This window comes from Asparagus officinalis, chromosome 3 (assembly GCF_001876935.1).
Source record: "Asparagus officinalis chromosome 3, Aspof.V1, whole genome shotgun sequence".
NCBI classification, from domain to species: domain Eukaryota; kingdom Viridiplantae; phylum Streptophyta; class Magnoliopsida; order Asparagales; family Asparagaceae; genus Asparagus; species Asparagus officinalis.
The window spans coordinates 11,162,121-11,187,006 of NC_033796.1; the positions used below are offsets into that span (position 1 = coordinate 11,162,121).

The 24,886-nt window shown below is 34.5% G+C and overlaps 2 long non-coding RNA genes across 2 annotated transcripts; both read left to right on the plus strand.

The window, feature by feature from the left end:
- Positions 47-11,922, plus strand: LOC109832980. The gene is made up of 7 exons (XR_002245059.1): positions 47-421; positions 548-585; positions 2,752-2,796; positions 5,443-5,600; positions 6,882-6,967; positions 7,092-8,088; positions 11,833-11,922. It is a non-coding gene; the product is annotated as an uncharacterized LOC109832980 (long non-coding RNA).
- LOC109832078 lies at positions 14,552-15,295 on the plus strand. Its single transcript, XR_002244633.1, has 3 exons — positions 14,552-14,855; positions 14,949-15,023; positions 15,171-15,295. It is a non-coding gene; the product is annotated as an uncharacterized LOC109832078 (long non-coding RNA).

The following is a 24,886-nucleotide window of genomic DNA, read 5'->3' on the forward strand; positions in this document are numbered from 1 at the left end:
ACAAAAAAGCACTTTTTACATCCCAAAACTATCATATCCCAAAAAAAAACCAAAACAAACACCCCCTAACCCTTTATTTATTTCCCATCCTCTTTCATAACCCAAATTATCCCCTTCGTTATCCACCCTCTCCCCTGCCCCTCTCCCTCTCCCCTTGATAACAGACAAAATCGAACCGATCTCTTGCCTTCCCCTCTCCCTCTCTCTTTGATAACGCCCAAATCCCTTAATTACCTTCGTTATCGGTGCTTTCCCCTGCCCCTCTCCCTCTCTCCGTCTCTAAATTAAACTAACGTTTGGACTCCTCACTTCAGTTTCCGTCTCCTTCTCACCTGCTCTCCCCATCCATTTTGTGTTTCTATAAATACCTTCTGCTTCAATTTTGATGGAACAAATAAGTTTTTTTTTTTCAAATTGTATTGTAAGTATGGATATTTGTTATTCTTATTATTACCTTATTGTAATTTCTTATTCATATTCTTAGTTTGATTGTTTGATGGATAACCTTTATTTTTAGTATTGATTGATTGTTGATTATTGCTGTTAGGTGTCCAATATTGATTGGAGGAGTAGAAAGCTATCAAGGTAAATTAGTCTTTATTTTATCTTTATGATTTTCCTCTTACAATTATAGCATTTTGTAATGTATTTTTTGTGATATCTGTTGAATATGATTAAACTGTTATTGTGTTTGGGTTTACTTTATTTTTTTGAGTTGAATAATTTGATATATGCACTGGGTTTTTCCCCCGTATGTTCTGTTAAATGCACTATAACAGTTTAATCACTAATTTCCTCTTTCAGAATTTTTTAAAAATGTTCCCACATTAAAAGCAGTTAAAAACATGAGGATATATTATTACATCATAACAATTGATTTTATCACCATGATTGATACAAATAGACCTTCAATGAACCATATTCTTTAAGGATTCTCACTTTCAAGAAAATTGTCATACTAGATGTTTCTCACTTTGCATTCAGCTACATAAATTTTTGATGGAAAAAGAAAAACTAATACGTTAGAATTATTTTGCTTCTACTTGCTTTTTATCTGAAAGGCCTGAAAATTTTATAGAATGCCATATTACTTCTTCAATTGCTGGGCAATGTTACATTTCCTAATTAAACTATTATTATGTTATCATTATGATTGTTGCTAATGTGAAGTTGCACTCTCATGCGTTGGAAATATCCTAATTTGTTTCATGGTGGAGATTGAGGCATTTACATGCATTTCTATTATGTTTTGTGTAGCAGACACCAATATAGATTTGTTATTGTTTCTATTCTTTCTTGCAGAATAAAGGTAGTCTCTGATTCAGTGATTTAGGACCACGATTTGGAAGGACTTATATATAATTATGCATGTTCATTATGTAAACTGTGTGTTATCGAATTCTCTTCACTATTTAGTATGGCATATTTCTTAAAGAGAGATGGTACTGGGACCTCATGTTGCTGGGAGAAAGTTGGTAAGAGAGGTTGATTCTGTGGAATGTGAAAATAAGGTTTGAGGCTTGTGGAGTATAAACAAGTGTAGGAACTTTACTCCCTAAAAAAAAGGAGCTAATTCACCACTGTAATTTCAATGACATGCTACAGAGCCTTAGTGATGGAACAAAGAGGAATAGAGATAGACCTAGAGAACATGGACTTAGTTAAATCAGTTAGAAAGGATAAGCCGATTACATTATTAAAGTTTCTTAATGTAGTTGAATGGAGAAGGAATATGTATCCATCCCCAACCCCCCACCCCCATCCAGGGGGAAAAGAAGACAAAAGGAAAAGAGTACAACATATATCTTACTTTTTATATGCATATGTATACACCATAACCCCCAACTCTGCCTTCAAGCTGTCTGCTGCGGTGGTTGTATTCCATGAAAAAGTTATTGAAAAATTACATGAATAGGGGAAAACAACAAGAAGTTAGTGAAATTTTTGTTAAATGCTTGGACAGAAAGAATATAACAGAAATTGATAGTAATTCATTTTTTTGTGCAGTACGTTTGTGGACATAACCACAAAAGCACTTTTGTATTAATACTAAAAGACTGCAATTGACGCTCAAGCATTGACCATAGACAAATTATGTCACTAAAACACTGAGGAGGTTATGTATTACTAATAGATACATACTACAGTGTGATAAAATCAGCTAGAAGCTTAGAACAACATCATATGTTATGCAATTTTATGTGTAGTATTAAGCATGATGTATTATAGTGGTGCAGGTTATATTTAATCATATTTAGACATTAAATATTATCCCATATTTCATCTCTACCTCTAACAAACACATTACACATGCTTTGCTCTGGAACCTTTAGTATTGTTTTATAAATAGTAATAATCAGCTAAAAAAGTTCATGTTGTTTTTGCTCCCATGATTGACTTTTAAAAAACCAAAATTACACAACATTTAAGATTAAGTTGATATTAATAAAGTATGAGATAATGGACAACAAGATATTTGACGCCGAACAGCAATATGCCCTGTAATAATAATTAAACCAAGGAAACTTATTTTTTATTCCATAAGGTACTATATTCAATATTATGTTTGTAATATTGCTTGTTTAACTTTTGGAACCTTAGGGGTATTTACTAACAAAGATTCTTGCTCACGTTGACCTTTGCTGTAGTGGATAGCTTATTTTTCTCTGAATACAACATGCAAGAGCATTCATCTATATAATTGAACCCATGTATTGTTGTACTAACTTTATATTTTCGATATTTTTTCAGAATGAAAGATTAAGAACAAACAACAACTACAGCAAGGAAAACAAGGTACATTTCCTTCTCAAAATTAATGCTTTATATAGTTCGTATAGTAATTATAACATTAGTTTTATTAGTGTTTAATTACTATGTTAACTTAACTGAATTTAACTATATTATGAAATTTTCCATTGTGTCAATTATTAAAATTACATAATAAATGAATTCATAACATTTAAATTTATTAGATGTATGTACTAGATTAATATGAAAAATAAATTAATGTTCAATTCTTGTGCAGTTAAATTAATATTCTCACAAGTTTGCGTAATTATTGGAAAAATCAAATGGAATCAAATGAAGGTTAGCCGAACAAGTTTAATTTTTCTAATACATCCTCAAGATAATGAATAACAAATAATTCTAATATATTCATATATATTTATCAACAGCATCAAAGAAAAAATTACTACAATGCGCTAACTACTAAGAAAAGAGAAGCTTATATTGGAAGGGTGTGTCGAAATAAGAGAATAAAGAGGACAATAGATAATAGTCAAAATGCAGAAGAGCAGTCAATGAAAAGAAGTGCAAACTGGCTAGAACGAGCATCCGATTACCAAGTTGAATGCAACGGTGAGCTTTGATAGGCTTAAAAATATAATAATTTATGTTTTTACAGTATATAAAATTAACTAATAACATATTACAATCATATAGGAACAAATATATCAAGGTCGTCCTGTTCAGAACTACACAAGCTTGGAAAGATAGCAAGTTGCATCTATTATGGAGCAATAAAATTTCAATATGAGAGTCCATCTTTTTGCTGCAATAATGGAGAAACAACACTTGTGGAACCTCGTATTCCAGATGAATTATATAACTTGCTAACATCGGATTGTAATGAGGGTGTTGAGTTTAGGAGAAACATTAGAACATACAATAGTGTTTTCTCATTTACTTCATTTGGGGTAGCAATTGATAAAAACTTGGCATCTTCAAGGCATGGAATATACACTTTTAGAGCACAAGGTCAAATTTACCATAGTTTGCCTAGATTGATTCCACAAAATGATAGATCACGCTTCTTCCAGTTATATTTTTATGACACAGATAATGAATTGCAAAATAGGATGAACGTCATACAAGAAGGGAACTTAGCAGAAAAAACAAGACTATAATAAAAATCCTACAAGACAATCCTTATGCGAAAATTCTACGAAGGATTAAAGATGTACCAACATTGAGAGAATTACAAATCTGTATATCTAAGAACACTAACCTTGATCAAAGGATTTATAATTCTCCAACAGCAGATCAAGTGGTAGCAATTTGGATAGAAGGAAACAATCCAAATGAACAGTTAAATAGGGAGATTATAATACAAGAGAACTCTGGACAAAGGCATCAAGTCAAACATTATTATAGTTGCTACGATCCTCTACAATATCCGATTTTATTTCCAAATGGTGAGAGTGGATGGCAACAGTTTATCTACAAAGGTCGACACGAAAGAATACAATTAAATGTGATCGAAAAAGGTCTCAGGCATTGGATTTAGCTAGACAGCTTAATGAGGAGGAATCACAAGGTAAAACCAACGCCAAATTTTAATCTCGTAAGTAAAACATATCATATCCTATTAATTTTTTAAATTTTTTTACAAAATAATAGATATCGAAAGACAAAGATGGCAATATGTTTCTTGTAGGGAGTATTATTGCTACAAGCTTCAGATTCGGAATCCAATAAAATCAATTCTGCTAATTGCTGGACGATTATTTTAACAATTTGTTGTGGACATGTATGTGAAGTTAGATACAACGCGACTTGATTTCTTTAGAAAACAACAATCAAATATAAGAGCAGAATTGTATCAAGGAATTTTTGATAGTGTTACTGCTAGGGAAACACGTGGTGATCATGTTGGACACAGAGTAGTTTTACCACCATCTTTTATAGGAGGACCAAGAGATATGAGGCGTCGTTATATGGATGCTATGGCTCTTGTTCAAATATATGGTAAACCGGATCTCTTCATTACAATAACATGTAATCCATATTGTGATGAAATAAGAAATGAACTTCTAAATGGACAAACAACACAGGATAGACCAGATCTTTCTTCTAGAGTTTTTAGAGGGAAAATAGAAGATCTTAAAGACCATCTATTTAAGAAAAAAATATTTGGTAAAGTAGCTGCCCGTGTCTATGTTATTGAATTTCAGAAGAGGGGACTTCCACATGCTCATATATTATTAATTTTGAAACATGAATATAAGCTAATGAGCCCAGGTCATTTTGATAAATTTATATCGGCAGAATTACAAGATCAATCACTATTTCCAATATTGCATGAGAAGGTGGTAAAAAATATGGTTCATGGCCCTTGTGGATCATTGAGGAAAACAAGTCCATGCATGATTGATGGAAAATGTAAACATCACTACACACGTCTCTTTTGTTCAAAAACAAGTTTAGGGGGTGATGGCTATCCAATATATATGCGAAGGAATGATGGCAAGAAAATTTTTGTACGTAACATAATTTTAGACAATCAATGGATTGTTCCATACAACCCTTACCTGTTAAGTAGGTATAATTGTCGTGTCAATATTGAAGTATGCTCTGGACTTAAGGCTGTTATATATCTTTATAAATATATATACAAAGGACATGACAAAGCAGCTGTGTGTTTTGCATCAAATGAAGAAAAAACCCCAGTAGATGAGATCAAACAATACCAAGATGCGAGATGGGTATCATCACAAGAAGCAATTTGGTGATCAAGGTGGAGTTATATTTGAGAATGATGGAATTATTTACAACTGCGCATTCTCCATTTGTGATCAAGGAAGAGGACTTAATGAGTAAGTCTACATTCTCTTATTAAATAGTATTTCGATGCAACAGTAGTCTGTAATCATTTTTTCTATTTCATAAGCAAGTATTGCATCGCTCAATTGATTATGGTAACTGAGAATAATGGTTATAGCACTCTACATTACAGGTTATGTGGGAAAAAAGGATAAGCTCCTAAATTTAGAAACTAAAGCACTTAATAAACTAAAATAAACTTTAGTTTATTAACTAGCTCCTAAATTTAGAAACTTAAGCACATAATAACTAATGCTTTAATGTATTGGCCACAATAGTTTACTTATTGCATTTGATCTTTTTTTTAATACGGCAGTTAATTATTCATTGAAGAGGTAGGATGCATTAGGACAGGTACTTGGTTACTGACAACATACAAAACCATAATTTGGATGATATATTTGATTGTTGGGAGAGTATTGAGTTTCCAACACTTGGATTAGGTGTGCTCTTTATGTCCACTTTGTTTTGCACTTAACTATTTTATTAAAGGTGCAATTATGTAGTTTATTAAACTATATGCAAGTTTTCCTTAAGAAAAGTTGTCTCCTATTGCTATTATCTTTGTTCTTTTTGGTGTATAATAACTACTGCTTTAATGTACAGGCTTTAGGTCCAAAAGGACTGTGAAATTAATTCTTTTGTAAAGCAGCAACTAAAATAAGCTTTAGTTTATTAACTAGATCCTAAATTTAGAAACTTAAGAACATAATAACTAATGCTTTAATGTATTGGCTTACAAGCTGTTAAAACATTATGTATAAGTTTACCTGTTATAAAAATATTTTTCCTGGGTTGTAATCTTTGACCTGTACGTTGTTGGATAATATTCCATAGCCATTAAGATGGAGAAAACTCAATAGGAATCCGCATTTCATATTTCTTTAATAACTTTCCTGATTGTCTTGTTCTATGTCTTAATTTCTTTCCAGTTTAAGTTCTGCCTTGATTTACTTTATTAATTCTTGTTAAATGTCGGAAGACATGCATTAGAAACCATGTCCACCTGCTTATTAGTAAAATGTACATGACCATGTTTACCAATGCATTGGCATATGAAATCCCTGTAAATTTGTAGCTTCTCACCATTTTAAATCATGATGACGGCTTTGTTTGGATATAATATTTTTATGTACATTTGGCCGGCTTCACCGGCATTTAAGTTTAAAGTCATTGTTGGTCCATAATTTCCATCTCATAAATATACTTGTATCAGATTGTAGTTTCTTCAAGCATCCTTACTAATTTGTTGTCTATTTTATTCATATTTGCAGATTCCATTTTTTTTCCTGATGTGCCAATCCCGCTTCGATTGTCAAGCCATCTTTTGCTTGGTGTGGTCAGAATATATTCCAAAAAGGTAAATTATCTCTTCCATAATTGCAGTGAGACATTGCTCAACGTAAAGCAAGCTTTTCGGTCAACTGCAGTCGATCTCCCTCCACAAAAGTGACCTATATGTGACTGACTCATTGTTTTTTCAGGTTGAAATGAATGGAAAGAAGACTACTACTCTATAAGTTCTTGAAATCAAAGAAAGGAGACTACTACTCATTGTTCTATTTAGATGCGCAGCAGTTTCTTTGATGATGTTTCAGATTCTATTTTTATCTTGTGAGGTGCCTTCTGATTTGAGCTAGCCATTTTTTTCCCATTTCAGCTATTTAAAGTGTGTTCATGCTCTTTTTTGTATCAAGGGAAATAAATTAATACCTCACCTTTTCATTCATGTCTATTGAATTGTAATTCTAGATGATCCATCAAGCTTCACGCACGTTCAAAGTTTATAACTATCGCTTCTTTCAATCATTTTTTTTTGTTTCCAGCTCACTTATTCATATATCCCTACAAGATTAAGAGCATGTGCTCGATATCTCAGTTTCTACCCTTGCGTATTCATGTTAAAAGACATTTTCTCGATCGGTGATCAGCTGCTTATGGTTTTTAAGTTTTGTTTTTGCATGTAACATGTGCCTTATCTTCCCAGTAAACTTGTGACTTGGCATATTCTTTTATGCTTCTCTTTTCCCATTGAACATTATGCTGAATATTAGTTATTTGCAGTTAAGATCAACTAACATTTTCTTGATTGTGTGGTCACTTTTATCACGTGCACCATATATATGATTGATTAAATTCCTTCTCTATGGATAATATTCTAAGTCCTGTGAGATAATGTTTTATTTGCATTCATCTTGTGTATAAATTCAATGCATAATTACGAAAACATTATGGATTTTGACTATTGTAGTTTCTTAATATGCATCACGTGCAGCGCACGTATAGCATACTAGTAAATCAAAAAAAAAAGCTAGAAAAGGAAACCGTAAACCCGTGTAATGCCGTGTTAAACTTGTAGAAATTATTTCCATCAGGAAGCGCCATCTCAAATTACAACAGATGAGCCCTAGAGTTCAATGGCGTAATTAAGTGCTTAGCGCTGCAACTTCATTCGAATCCGAACCCCTCATCACTCGCTGAGTTAGTTTTTTCTTTTTGAACTTAATTAGTTTTATTTCATTCTTTCAATTCCTTGATAATAATTAGTCTGTTTCAGCATCAACTTTTCGCAAAATTTACTAAATTTCCATGTTATTGATAGGAGAAAGATGGAATTTTGAGGAATAATTTCTCACTGGGATCATAAATAAAGATGTATTCTTTATTTGAAGCTAGGTTTTATTTCTATGATTGTTGGCACTGCAATATGCATCAATAATGACAAAATATGGCAATCTCAAAGGAGCAAGAAGGTGCTTTTGGTTAGAAATAACTTTCGAAACTGTTTTTGTCGTGGTGAAATCTTAACGTGGCTTTTGGGAGAAATCATGAAGCTTTACTAAAGGATCGATGCTTTTGCGAAGTGTGAGTCATGAATTATTTGGTAATATTGTTGACTTAGAAGTGCATTCTTATAAAATTCGTGCTGAAAGTCATTTATGGGTGCTTTTCTCAAAGTCATTTTCTTGGAAGTGCATGCTGTTGACATAATTGGCCATAGATAAAGATTAAGGTGCTCCTAAATCCCTACATAACCCCTTCCTGTTATTTATCTGTTCCTCTTAAAATTTTGAATGGAAAAATGGACCATTTGCCTCATAGTTCTGCGGCTTCTGCCATCTCTGTTTTAGAGAACTTTGACCCAGTAAGATTTATGTCCTGTTTGATGTCTCGTCTGTGCATGTTGAAGTTGATCATCGAACTAGAGTGCATATGAAACCACCTCTTCTGTTCAACGACTGACACTTGATCTAAGTTGCATGGGTATGGGTGCAGACCATGATTTTAAATGACAGTCGACATGTCGGATTAGAGGCTAGAGCGGATATGGCCATTTCAAGTCAGATATCGTTTTCGAGGTCCATGTCGGACATGTCGAGGGATATTGCGGACATATCAACCAATTTTCAGCCTTGAAAAATAGGAAATTGACAATTTTTTTTTGAGTTGATAAGTATTAGGGTTTGGGTTTAGTACTCAAAACCCAAACCTGATTAATTCTTTTTGTTAGCCTTTTGTTCCCATAGTAACCCGATAGCATATAATACAGATTAGGGCAAAGAAAAAATATTGCTCTTTTTCCGCCGTGATCTCCTCTCGATTGTCTTCGTCTCAACAAATTAAAATTGGAAATTCATAAAAACGTGATATAAACAATAATTTTGAACCGTAGCTTAAAATCAATCCAAAGTCTAACACTTTATGTCAATTTTATGCAAGGCACTTTACTTTATGCAAGGCACTTCGAAAGCTCTAGTTTGACAATGTGTATTTTATTTATTTGTTGGCATAATATTCCAATGTTTCCCTTCAAGGAATGGAAAATAACTTGTGTCTTGATGATGAATACTCAACTCAAGTAGGATAAGCTATGACAAGACAAGTGTATTCCATCTTGGTGACCAAACTTGAGTAGAAATACATCCGATATGACAATTCAATATTTAGTATATGTCCCCCGACATATCCCCGATTTCCACTATCCAACATGAATTTTAGTTGTCCTACATGAACCCGACATCCGATATTTAAAACCTTGGTGCCCCGGTGCTAGAAGGTCGGAAGGAGAAGTGTGAATGGAAACCCCGGTAAACAGCTGCGGTAACTCTAAAAGTCCTAAAGGTAGCGAAAGGGTAAGGGTACATAAAACGATAAATTTGTAAAAGGTAGTGTAGGACGGCTACATATATGTACATTGTTGGTATTTCTATGTATTAAGCTTACTAATTTACATAATAATAAAATTATTTTTTTATTTACATAAGATCAATATATAAGAAATAGATATGTAGAATATACGTCCAAGAAGTGTATGAGGATTGCTTTAACTTAAAACATGTATTGTACAATTGAGTATATGCCAAAATAAACACATGCATATATTGAAGAAGTGTCCAAGAAGTTTCAATACATGTATCTGTAAGGGTGCTAGTACAGGCATGAGTACGAGTTTGGGGTAGAGGACACGGTAAATTTGTAAAAAGGAGGGTACGAGGACATGGCTATAAATATATATGTTGTGTGTGTGTGTATTAAAGTTAAATAGTTTACATAAAATCAATATTGTTTTTTCATTTACATAAGATCAATATAATAGAAATAGATGTGAAGTATCGAACATACGTCCAAGAAGTGTATGAGTGTTTTAAATTAAAACATGTGGTATATAATTAAGCATAAGCTTGAGCAAATGTGTGCATATATTCAAGAAGTGTCCAAGAAGTTTGGTACGGGTACTGGTACGGCTTCCAAATAGAAGTGCTCAGGTAACATAGTCTATACACCAATTGGATTAGGCTTCTTGACCTGTAGGTCCTTTAAATATAATTAGGCCTTCAATTTTCCTCACTGTTGACGTCTGCTTTCATCTTGAGCTTTACTTCTTTTTTAGTCTCAAACTAACATGATGTTAGTGGATGCACTTTTGATGGCTGTGTAAGCATAATTTTCCTTCCATCGCATTCAGTTCTTTCTCTAAATAGGATGCAGGAAATGTAACCGTTCATCCAGTTTTTCCATTTCTTTCCTTGAACTATTTGTTTATTTATTAATGAGCAATTGTCCAGTTCACTCGAAGGGAGGGCAGGCCTTGGGCTGTGTAGTGTTGGTTGTTTGCAATTACGAGGTCAGTAGCAGCATTGCAGTTGCACTTGCTGTGGAATCAAGAACACCTTGTACTTCAATAAGCGGAAACAATACTCTGGGAAAAGAAAGTCCACAAAAGGATTATAGGTTATATTATGATCATATAGTAAAGCTCATTCCACTAGTAACATGCTGGTATGGAGAGTATAAACTTTCTTTTCTTTCTTCTGAGTTTCATGTTTCCCTTCTAATATACATACTTTTTCGAAATGATCATGCTAATACTATGAAATATTTACGTCCCATGTCTGAACTTGTTCTGATTTCTTCGTGTTAGCTAGCATGTAGCATTTAGGAACATTCTGGAGGTTTTTTCATTGTAAAACGTTTCCAAGAGGGCATTGGCTGTGCCCTATCTTTTTTTTTTTTATTCTTACGAAACTCACCTACATGGTCTATGAAAATGTAGCAATAACATCATTTTGTCTCTTAATAGTTATCGGTTTTATCATTGATAGTAAGAAAATATGTTCTACTGTTTAAGCACACAAACAGCATATTAATTTGGTTATATCTGTCTACATATCTGTTCAAGGGCAGCTATAGTTCAAGCAACATCTAGCAAACTAAACCAGATTTTTTTTTTGCCCCCCAATGTCAAGACTAGTGGATAACAGCACAAATGCTGTTAACGACTTATTTTCGTAAGTGTATACTTGACTGCGTCTTTGCTGATGCAGTGTTCTGATGGCTTGCTTTCCTTATGTAAGACCTAAATCCAGCTAATTACTAGTTAATAGGCTTTGGTTTTGTTTCCATTGTAGCGGATCAGAAGCCATTAGATCAGTAATTTGGTTTGAGAATCTCTTCCAATCAGTATTTCCAAATCACATATTTTAATACGAACTTTGCAACTCGGGTAACAAAGTTATTAACCAACCATCAAGCTTATGATAACTTCTGTAAGAGAATGTACCTTGCTATTCCTATATTCTAAGATATACATAAGGTGTCTCTGTGTTTCCTTCAGGATTCCGACCTTGGACCTCTTCTCACTTGAGCAATCTCTTCTCATGACCTTGCTGTCCATATGGTCTCTCTCTTTTTATTTTTATTTTATTATGTGAATGTTTTTTTCAGGAACTCGTGATCTTGACCTGCATAACGTCAGTTTCTACCATCTGCTGCTATGTGAAACTTCCCTCCAAAGATGTCTTTTTTTTTTAATAACATGTAATACATTTACAACATTAGAGAATGTTTTTTTTTGCAAATTTCTTTTTCCCTTTACATTTTTTTCCGTTTTGGTTTGATCCACTCACATTGTTTTCTATGTTGAGCATCACATGGTCCTCAATGCTTTAGGGTTTCGATCCATTAATGTGCAAATCCATAAATACAGACAGCAGACTGATGGATAATAAACTACCTAAAAAGTATTTAGGAACAGTAGAATGATGGAGTTTAGAATACAGAAGGAATTACCGATTATATCTCATCTGGAAAGGTCTCCAAATTAACCAGACATTTTCAAGAGTAAATGCCTAAGCTAGGCCCGGAAATTAAAAAAGGACTGCTGATACGGTCTTCATCCGTCTTCTTTACGTTATGCTTCACTAAACGCTACTTATAGCAGAAGCTTTAGTCAATACTAGAGGGATTTTCTTTCCCTCTTCATTATTATATAACACTGAGTCAGAAAGAAAGGGTAGCAAAGCTTTGAAAAATGATCCGACACCTCAGCTCTGTGACTTGATGATGGGATATTATTTTGTCCGTGGTTTCAAGATAGAAATACATCGTCTGATGTTTTCTCTCGTTCGACGAGAAAAGGGCTAAGAAAACTTTAAAGAGAACAAAATGTAGGGATAGTGAACCTTAGTTTTTAAGCTGCACATGAAAGAAAATGCAGTAGTTGAGCAAGCAAACAAATCTGCTGACCTTTTCCTCTACTTAAGAATACACTTTGCTCTACATAATATATGGTAGTAACGGTCAGAATATTACCTATGTCCAAATAACTGTTGATGTAGGTACGCAAACCATGTTTATGGAGATAAGTAACTAGCCTTTTTAAGTGCATGATCCTATAATGATCTCTGTGAAAAAAAAAACAGAACAAAGAAACAAACTCCATCAAAAAGAAGTATTTAAGTATGTTACATGAAAAATATTAAAATTTATAATTAGCTTTCTAGTTTCCTACTATATATGGAAAATTTTAAGCTCGCCCTAAAAAAATTTACTACATTCTACTAACCGATCCTGTGTGCTGTAGCAAGCTACCCCCTAACGAATCTAAATTTTTTAAGTGGCGAATTGTGTACTTGAATTTGTACGGTGACCCGCTACGTACTGCGTACTGTGTAACTATGCTCTGTGGGCTAGATCTTATATTTAAATATAATAAATTGAATTACTGTGGAGTAAAGTGCATGAAATCAGTTGCAAGTAACTTTGGACATCATAACCAATATCTGTGGTGGAAAATTTTCATTGTCAAAATAAGTTCAGAGCTAAAAAAAAAAAGCTATTGAAACTGAAGCTTGCTGCAAGAACAACTCATTCCGTTAGTACCGAATAGCTGCTAGAAAAATGTGAAGATACAAGTTTATGTGCTCGACAGCACCAACCCATTGAACATGAAGTTCTACATTGTCAAACACGTGCCACATACACGTATTGGACATGACATTCCTTTGTGTACTTTTTAGCAATGACTGGGTTGTAACTGTTATTTTTATGTCTGTGTCAATATCAGAATTCATATTCTGCTCACTAGTTGTGAGAATATCCATGATCTAGCACTCTATACTTGTTTCACATTTAAAAGTTGAATGGCTTAGTTCATTGTAATCGAAACCAGGTTGATTTCTTGAATCTTAAGTCACCATGTCGTGAATATGGTCATGCTTTTAGCTCGAAGAATTAAAAGACTGGTAGGTGTTTACTTGAATAGAACTTTAGTCTATTCCCATTCTTGGTTTTTTGCTTTTTTTTCCTATAAGAAGGCTGTAACCTATTTTGTTAAAGAATAAAATTATAATTAGCACTAATGTATAGCAAATTAAGTAGAACACGCAGTTTCTTTTCCTTATTCCTGGACACTGGACAGAATTGGTGTAGGATATTAAATGCATTTGTATCTGATGAATTGTATTGTGTTAACATCTATCAGCAGTCTACCATGGGGACTATGAGGGACGGATTGAGATCGACTTGTGGAAGGCCACCATCTTGTGGAAGGCCACCATCTCATCGACCAACCATCATAGTATCGCAACTCCTACCTAGATTAATCAGTTGGCTGAATTTCTCTTTCTTTCTTGGTTTAATCCAATGTGATATATAGGACAGTTCACCCAACTAAAAATTGATGCAGCTCTTGAGAATCAGTGTTTTAACATTTTTCGATGATGCAACGCCTTACTAACCTTTTTTAATTTTCTGGTGGATAAGAAAGTAAGAAAGTATGCTATGCCCTTTTGTGACGAAAGCTAATTGTTGCATTGATCAGTTGATTGAAATGAGATCGATCAGATGTGTATATGTATCACAACATTTCTTAGGGGAAAAAACCCCCCAACAACCAATAGGGACTCTTGTATGAGTTAAATACACATATGTTCTGGGAGAACCATATGTTCTGAAGAATAAATATGGATGCGTCTTCATGCAGGATGTTGGGTACCATTGCGTTCAACACTGGATGTTCCTTGAAGAAAATCCTAAATTTTCTTCATAGCTCGAGATATACTTTTAATAATTTGTAGTAAATCCTGGATTGGTTACGCTTTGACTAGTTTTTTACTCTAAAAGAAAAAGAAATATATCAAGACCTACTTTGATTTGATTTCCAGCATTATTTGTTCGACAAGTTCTGTACTTACTTTTGATGCACCACCTTAAACAGAATCTGATTTTAATCATGACATGTTATGTTGACTGTCAAGCAGTAATTATTCTCATCATTAATAAGCAACTCAGATTATTTTAAGTAGCAATTGCCGCCATTAAGCCCATTAAACAATTGATCTTCTAGTGTTATCTCTGCCCTTGCCTAATCATCAGCATAATCTACCCTAAAATGCATGTATGCGTGGAGTTTTCCTCTGCAGGTCATTCAACTGTTGAAAAACAATATGCGGGCCATAGCCAACTGGGTATGAAGATTCTATTTTCAAGCAAATTTTCCGCTGTATGGGTATATAAATCATGTTTTTAATTGATTTTCTCTTGAATAAAACTCTCTGCAGGTGTAGAAATTCCAACCACAAAGGAAAAGAAAATGAAGAAACGATGTGAACTGGATAGATCGTGACTGAATCAATGTAAGATGGACATAACCTGAATATGCTTATCTTGTTGGTTTCGCATTGCATTACGGGATACGCGCTATCTTAAATTTGATTGTTACATATCAGTTAGTGCAATTTCTGAAGCCCGCAATTTTCTTTTTATTCTTGTATCCTTTTCAGCAGTGTGCAGCCCTCTCCTCAAAAATGTATACCGGCAATCATCATAAACAGAGAAAAATAGTTTCCCTTTTGAACAGAAAACATAATGTGGCCCCCGTGCTAAGCAACACTGGTAGAGCAATCAAATAAATCATAATCACCAAAATGTTTATTCTACAATTTCTATTGCTTTTAGGCTGTGGTTGTGTGCTACCAGCATCTGATGATTATGATTAATTAAAAAATTTACCTTTATTTTTTACTCAGAGTGCAACAATCATTTGCCGCATACATCATCATATTTGGCTTTGGTCTCATAGATACAACAGTACTAACAGGGGAAGTCCAGAGTCTTACCGAGCGCAATCTATTCATCTATAATTAGGGGTGTCCAAAAGCCAGCCGGCCGGGCTGTGTGCCGCCGGCGAAACAGTGTTTTTTTTAAAATTTTAATTTCTTTATAATATATGTATGTGGATAAGTGTGTATATATAATAATAGTTATATATATATATATAATACTATTATATATATGAGATTAATGAGTATCCTTGTCATAGGGGAGGAGATTTCCTCTTAGCGCCTCTAAAATACATGATTGAGCGACATTATGGATTGATCCGCGCGTTGAACTTTGATAACATATTCTAAACCTTTAACACACCAAGTTTGGGGTGAATCCGTCGTCGTTTGCCCTCATCGAGCGCATGTTGAAAAGTTCTATTCTTCAACCGGTTAAAATTGATATTGAGTGGATGAAGGGTCAAAGACAACGGGTTCACCCCAACTTGAGTGATTTGTGTTGGGTTGTAGATATGTTAAATCAAGTTCAAACCGGAAGCGGATCATCCACACATGTTGCTCAATCATGTGATTTTACTGAAGGTCATAGGAGAGAAATTCCCCTCTATGACAAGGATAACCCATTATATTCTTCTCTCTAATGTATATGTTGTGGGGTTGTGCTTGTGTTTTATGTATTTAATACAATTTGTCTATATGTAATTACTATAAGTATTACAATTTGTTTATGTTATAATATATGTATATGTGTCGTCAGTGTTTGTATTATATATATAACATATAATTATGAAGACTGAATGAATACTTTGGGCTACTTAGTATACTAATTATATAAATAATAAGTATATCTTTTATATAGTATATATCCTTATATATATTATGATATGAATATGTATAAGTATGCTGCTTCTCTTATCATATGTGTACAGTGTATACTCTCTCTTATATAACTTATTAAGTTATATAAATATACTTCTTAGTATATAAGTATATAATACTGTATATATTAAGTATACAGTATGTACCATCTTTTTATATAGTATATTATATATATATTATATATATATATATATATATTACTCTCTCTTTAGTATATAATATATATAAGTATACTCTCTCTTAATATGTATAATTATATAATGTATTATATAAGTTATTGTTTATATATATTGTATAGATATATAACATATACTATGTATATCTTATATGGTATTTATAATATTTCATAATATACTATTATATATGTACATATAAGTTTATGTATATATGTGTATATATATATATATATATATATATATATATATATATATATATATATATATATATATATATATATATATATATATATATATATATATATATATGTTTATGTATAATACAATTTGTTTATGTATAATATATGAATGACATGATTATTAATGAAAAAGTTAATTTTTATCATCTTTTATTTCTATAATTTTTTGTACTTGTAATTTATGGTATTTTAATTAATTAAAAAAAATTATGTTATTTTTTATAATTTTTCTGTATATTTTATGCTTTATTATTTTTTTTTAATTAAAAAAAGAATTAAAAATAAAAAAAACCCGGGCCGGCCCGGAGCCCAGCCCGGTCTGACCCTGGTCTAGGTCCGGGCTCCGATTTTGCCCGGCCCGGATGAACAGGTCTATCTACAATAATGGAAGGATTTAAGATTTACTACTCATACTATAGTAATGCTACAGTAAATTACTGTAGTATTTTTACTGTTGCATAAACATGAGGATCTGAGATTTACTATTCATGTTACATTAAATATTGTAGCGTTATTATTGTATCACAGATGAGAACTGCATCGTTCAAAAATATATATTGTAGCATTATCATCGTAACTCAAGCGGATGCTGTAGCATTTAAAAAATGTTACTGTAGTGTTTACAAAAAGTGTATTTAAAATACCGAATTACTGTAGCATAAGTAAAAAAATGAAGACCGTGCTTTGCACAGGGTGCGCACTAGTTATCTGAAAATGGAAAACCAGTTTCCTATTGACCACGTATAATATTATAAAAAAACATTTTCATTCAATCAAATTTACATCAAGAGTACTGGATGAATCAAACATATAATTAATCAACTATATAACTGAACTGTCAGGTTTAAAAATTCTTTTTTCAGTATCTGATACATAATCTCAGCCCAGATTTTTAATAGTCTCTGTAACCTCAAGTTTCCATTATAAATACGAACCAAGTTGCAACAGTTTTTAATTATTAACGTAAAATTTTCTACGGATTCTTGTGTACAATTCTTAATATAATAGCAGCAAGTTGTAAATAAAAGCTGACCAACCTTCGGCAAAAAAAAAAATTTAAGAGTGTAGGTGGCAAGTACCAATGTACAGCCTGATGCTTGGAGTTTACTCTCTTCATATACTCATTGAGAAAGAGACTTGTGAATATTCTTCTCTGGATCAATGAAGTAAGAGCTAAAATATAATTTAACATGCTATAAGGATAAAAATGCAGTGGTGGAGAATCTGCTGGCCTCAGTCTAATTAAAGATTAAAAAACCTAATCTACTCAATGTTATGTTGCAGTGGCCACTTTTCTTTTTTCCTTAATGCATGGGGGTGGGAGTAAAAAAAAAACACAGTAAACGAATGGTAGTAGCTAGGATGGGTGAACAATGAAAAGGAAATTATACTTTCTAAAGTCCAACTTCATATACTAATTGAGAAAGAGACTTGTGAAATTTCTTCTCTGGATCAATGAAGTAAGAGCTAAAATATAATTTAACATGCCATAAGGATAAAAATGCAGTGGTGGAGAATCTGCTGGCCTCGGTCTAATTAAAGATTAAAAAACCTAATCTACTTTTTGTTATGTTGCAGTGGCCACTTTTCTTTTTTCCTTAATGCATGGGGGTGGGAATAAAAAAGCACACAGTAATCGAATGGGAGTAGGATGGGTGAGTAATGAAAAGGAAATTATACTTTCTAAAGTCCAAACTTTTGAAAGTGGCTTACCTTGAATTATTATTATTATTTTTCTTGATTTATAATCCTTTTGCTTTGTCAGCATGGAATTGTCTTTTACTTTCTCATAATTCACGGGCCAATTACTTTATGTTGCCATCTTATTCTTGGATGTTGATGGATTATTCGTGCAATCATTACTACAAGACCTCATTAGCCTAATGTTTTCAAGTCTAATCGTGTCTTGGATTTGATGAACACGTCATCGGAGTATTGAAAACCATAGTCTGGCTTCTATTTTTTAGACTTCCTGAGGCTGGATACGTATTTGTTGACACTGGGATTGAAGCCCTGCATTAGTTTAAGCTTGGTCCTTAATTTTTAATTACTGACAACCAACAATGAACATTGCTAATCAAATCCATGACACAAGTCTGAGCTAGAGATGTTGACATTGGGGCTATAGCTGCGATAAACTAGTTATAAGGTGGGTCCACTCTATAATTTATAACCTGAAATAATAATGTAGCAGGATCATTATATCATCATTTATTCATGTTAAAGCTGTTCTCAATATTTTACCAATGCTTTTTTTTTTCTGTTTCTTTTTTTACAGCAGTACCTTTCAGCCCTTTCTCCTTCCGTGTACATTTATGCGGTATCTTCGGTAAGGCTGTTTTCTTGTAGCGTAGAACATCCACATATTTATTCTGATGTTTTGTGCGGTAAACTGCTACTCTACATTCATATTCATATTCTAGACAGGCCATAGTACAGAATTGCATACAAATCAGTTTCTCCGTAATTTTTTTATTTTTTTAAAAAAAATCCTAATTCATGCAACTCATAAAACTTTCACGGATTTGGGAAGAAGCTTACAACAAACTTCCTTTTCTGAAAGAAAATGGGCATCTTTGAAAGCGCAAAACCTCCCCACCCCATCCACTCTTTAGCTTAAGTAGGACCCACGTACCCGTGTTTATTAGTGCGCATCCGGGCTCCCTTGTTTGTACTGGTCTGCCGTTTTCTTGGTGTTTTGCTTCCGAGCTCTGGCACGACACGTTGAGGTGGCCATCGCTTGTTTCTACCTCCACGGTAGAGTCACAAACTCGAGAGAAGTCCAAAATCCCTCTGCAGTTATCACGGACCCCCTCCTGTGCCCAAGTGAAAGAGTAGTTCTAATTCCGCTACTAGCCTCCTCGCACGAATTCGGCATTACAAACACCGAAGCATGTAGGGTCCTTCCTGTGAACTGTTATCGGTCTCATGAAATATTTGATGACTGATGCAGTACGGTTGGCATTTGTTCAGCTAAAATGCGATGGCGTGGAAGGGATAGGCCTAATCAAACAGGGGGGTGCATGGGATCAGTGGTGCCTTGCTTCCGATGGCACCCTAAAACTTGTCATCAGCCATCACTGAGTCACTGACAAAGACATCCATTTTGGTAGTTATAGAGAGGGCGTAAGTTTTGGACCAGGGAATGAGACAACAAGGCTTAGCCTGGCCAAAGAGCTCTTGACACGTTGGAGCGATAGGAGTTGGATGCGCCTATTGGAAGCTACAGGGTCGGTTTGGCGATCCTCTCAAGCCTGGCTGGGTCAGGACTGATTTTGGCCCAGTTTTAAAAAAAGAATTGGTTCTTTTTTGATCCATTTTTTTTGCCTTGAAAAAAACTGTGCCGGTATTTCCCAATTAAAATTTCTGCCAAAAATGGGACCAAGCTCAAACTTGACCATGCTTTTGGTGGTTGACGAGCAGGTCCCTTTAACGAATTCCACTGAAATGATCTAGTGAAGGTGATGGGAGAAGATAATGCTTTGGCTGGTTAGGTTTAGGTAAAATGTAAAGCATCATAAGTAAAGAACCTGGTATTATTTGGAGATAAATTAAGCCATAAATAACACTGCATATGAGAGAGTTCATCAGCTCTTTGGTAACTGGAGGATGAAGGAAAAAGTTGTGTAATCCTTTTAGATTGTTCTCATCCAATTTTTTTCCTTTTAGGCTGATTGGGAAATGGAATCTTCTAAATGCTGTAACTTGTCTAGGCTGCAATATATACAGAAGTGGCAGGAGGAGGAGTAGCATTTAGTTCACTGTATAAGAGAGTTCTTGTGAGCCACTCTTAGAGCCCGTTTGGAACTTTTTTTTTTACCATGAAAATGAAGGAAAGCTGCCACAGTTGTCAAAAGTGGAAAGCTGCCACAGTTCTGACAACTGTGGCAGCTTTCCTCTTCTTTTCATCCCAAAAAACTAAAAACAAACGGCCCTTATCTCATTCTTGTTTCGTTCCATGATTTGGAGAAGGGGTAGCCTACAAAATGAAAATGTCTTGTTTGTTTGATGATTCTAACCCAGGAAGATTTTTCATATTTTTCTTTCTATCATCAAGCGCAAGAAAAAGTTTTTCATCAACAACTAGAAATGAGCTTTCTGGATCCAAATAAAGATGCATAATTAATATATTTTCATTCCTCAAAAATACGAATGCGGACGGATTTGTTTGCAACTGTGACTGGCACAATAAAGAGGACAAGTGAGACTTTATTGCAGTATTTTTTGACAGTAAAAGCGTAAGCATGGAGACAGCCCAGAAAATTGAATTCAGAGCGTATAAAACCAATTTGCATGTAAAAGAATTTACAGTAGTAGATGAAGGAGGCTAGTTCCTTGATATAGTTGGTTTCGTTAAATATTATTATTCAAAAGCTAAGTACATTTTTGCAAAACAAATAAGTGCATAGGGATGCACTAGTTCATTGGAATTTTGTCTGCATCTAGATGTAGATCTCCTATAGAGCCGATCCACTGCCAAACCCTACGAAAAGCTCCACCAATTATTTAGCTTTGCGACAAAATTTGCATTTTGGAAATCATGTAAAATTTGCAGTTGCAGAGATCAGTTTCTATCTTCGAAGAGGAAAATATCGAGAAGAAGAAGACAAAGAAAGAAAGAGGTAGAAAAAGAAAGAAAGAGGAACAAATGAGAGAAAATGTTAATACAAAATAAGTATTGTTAGAGTTAATATATATTAAATTTAGTTCCTCTAAACATTACATCAAAACTTCGAAGTTATGTCGAGCGCCGTTTTTTATGGGTCGAAACCTGGACTCACGTAGCGGTGTCAATTTTTAGAAAATCTGCATTTAATTCGTGATCGGTGGGATTTGAACCCGAGTTGCTCTGATACCATCTTAAATTTAGTTCCTCTAACCATTACACAAAAACTTCAAAGTTATGATGAGGATCAGAGTTGCTCTGGTACCATCTTAAATTTAGTTCCTCTAACCATTACACAAAAACTCTGGAGTTATGGTAAAGATCAAGGATTGTAGTTTTATATTAATTCTAACAAGTGTTATCAATGCTTGCTTTGGAATTGGTCCATATCCAATCTTTCTCTGAATAATTAATCTGGCCTTTCCTGTTGCCTTAGATGATGGTGACCATGCACTTAATGATTTATGTAGGGTATTCTATGGAATTTATTTATTTTATTTTTTGAAAAGGTGGAATTTATTTTCAGATCAAGTATGTAACTCTTTAAGTGGAACAAGAGGAGATCTCCTTGAAATATATTCCTAAAGTCCAGTCAAAAGGCTAAAAAGCAAACTCGTGAAATCTATGAGCAAATGAATATGTTCTTCCTAAAGACCTTCCCCTCATTTTTCTGGTTGCCAAGCTTAGGATTCCCAAGCATCATATCAAAATAAGTAACAACATAAAGTACAGCTCTAGAGTTTTTGTATGTTAGAAGATCCATAATGGCTCCTGTCCAATTGTCCAAGCACCCATGGCACATAATATTAGGGACCCATCAGCCATCAATCCCATCATGCATTAGAGTGACATGGCATAATCCTTCAATCAACACTATGTGGGTCATGATGCATGTACCCCACATGTTTATGATTAACTTACCCCCATATATATAATCAAACCATCACTCTACTCGTATTCTATAATTGAAAGAGCAACCCTAGATTACTTTCCAAGTGCCATGAAGAAAATAACCAAAATAAGAAGGCCCTCCACCTCCTTTTACTCCCTATCAAGGATGTGGTCCTATAGCTCATGATAGCTTATATTGTCATTTCATCAAATTTTGAAGGTGCCCACATAAAATATCAGGGGGGGAAACTCTTTTATTCTGGGCAATTGTCAGAATACCCCCTCTTTAACTTTCAAAATATCAGAAAAATCCCCCTTAAATATATGGATTATTATAAAACCCCCCTTTTAACTTTTAGATTTTATCCAAAAAACTCTTTAACTTTGAGATTTTATCAAAATATCTACTTAATTTAAGGGGGTTTTCTGATAAAATCTCAAAGTTAAAAAGAGGTTTTCAACCCTTAAACTCAGGGTTTTTCCCCTGATATTTTGAAAGTTAAGGAGGGTATTCTGATAATTATCCGAAGTTAAGGGGCTTTTGATGATATTTAGCCATTCTTTTATTCATTTCATTTAATGAGGGTTAATCAATGGAGTTGGACCCTAGGGAACATGGTATCATGCTTAATCCTAACTGAGAGAGAGTGGGGGAAAGCAAAAGCAAGCCTCCAAGTGAGGTTAGTAAGAGAGACTAAAGATCAGAGTCTAGATTATGACATTTTGTTTTGCTTCGTAGTTTCCACTTCCTTCTCTATGTAACTTGTGGTTTTATTTGACTAATAAAGTAAGTTGGGGTTTCATTTTCTCTTTAAGCAGTACAAGATGTTGTCAACTTGTCATGGTAAGACCCACCCTCAACTTTCTTAACTTTCTGGTCATTGTTCTGGGTTAACTTAAACCGACTCTGGAACCTGACCACTTGCTCTAATTTAAACCTGGCCCTATACTTTTGATTAGACAAATACATATTCATTAGAGAAAGAGATCATGTTGAGCCAGGCAAAAGTTTTTAGTTAGGATACATTGTATATTGCATTCCTTGCTTATTTTCTCTTGAATTAATGGCTAACTTAATGTATATTGTGTCGTGCGCCGTGCAAAAGCATGCTCGACAACCAAACGAGTCGGTGAGTGATGAGAGAAGAGAACCAAATCAAATCATGAGTGCAATCCACCAAATATGACACAAATCAAACCAAACACAGATATTTATGTGGTTCGGCAATTGTTTATGTCCATGGGGAGAGGATGAAGATATTTCACTATATGGAGGAGAAATGCAACGGGTTACAACTCACAAAATCACTCAAATATAACCCTAACCAAATTTCACTATATGGAGGAGAAATGCAACGGGTTACAACTCACAAAATCACTCAAATATAACCCTAACCAAAGCTCTCAACTCCCTCACAATATCCAAATATAACCCTAACCAAAGCTCTCAACTCCCTCACAATATCTCCCTCTCAAAGTGCTCAAAAGTCTCCTTTCTCTGATTTAAACGCTCCCCAAAAACCCTAGAAACGTGTGTTTCTATTTACATCAAAACACAATCCAAAACCAATCAGGAAAACCAATTCTGGCCCATAACCGCTTCGCGGTCGACCGGGCACAAACATGCGGTCGACCGGCTAGAGAGACAAATTTCAACCCTGTAATCGTGCACGTTTTCGGTCGATCGGCCATAGGCATTCGGTCGACCGACCTGATTATCGGTCGACCAGTAGAACACGTTCGATCGACCGACCAGAACAGGGTTTTAGACCTTGTAATCCAACAGTCTGTCTGTCGATCGGGCCTATGTTGTCGGTCGACCGACCCGTAACCACACTTGTGCACTTCAATTTTCCCGTTCTTCTTCGCGGTTTCTTCAATTCTCCACCTTGGTGAAGTTTTTCCAAAAATGAGCCAACACCAAACATGAGCACCGCTACGTTGTCTCACCAAATTCGACTGCACCAATGTGGTTGTCTACGTACCCCCTCTCCCAAGAGATCAAGTCGCCCGTAGTTCATCCAAATGGCCAAGAACGACCTCAACAATCACGAATTTGTAACAAGTTTCTACAATGATCGAATTTGTTACTCGGAACCACCTTTGTGAGTATATCCGCCGGATTATCTTTCATGTGGACTTTCATAATCTCTACATCCCCATTTTCAAGAACATCTCGAACGAAGTGATAACGAGCGTCGATATGCTTCGTCCTTGCATAAAAAACCTGATTCTTCGCTAAATAAATATCACTCATGCTATCACAATAAATGGTGATGGATCGCTGCGAAACACCAAGATCCTCCAAAAGTCCTTGAAGCCAAATCGCCTCCTTAACTGCCTCCGTAATCGTCATATACTCTGTCTTCGTCGTAGATAAAGTCACCGTAGATTGCAAGATGCATCTCCAACATACCGACGTACGGGTCAAAGTGAGCACATACCCCGTAGTAGACCGGTGTTTATCCAAATCTTCATCGTAGTCCGAATCTACGTATAATACATAGTTGCCTACCACTAGTGTCCCGCTCAAAAACCAAACCAACATTGAGAGTATCTCGAATGTACCTCAAAATCCATTTC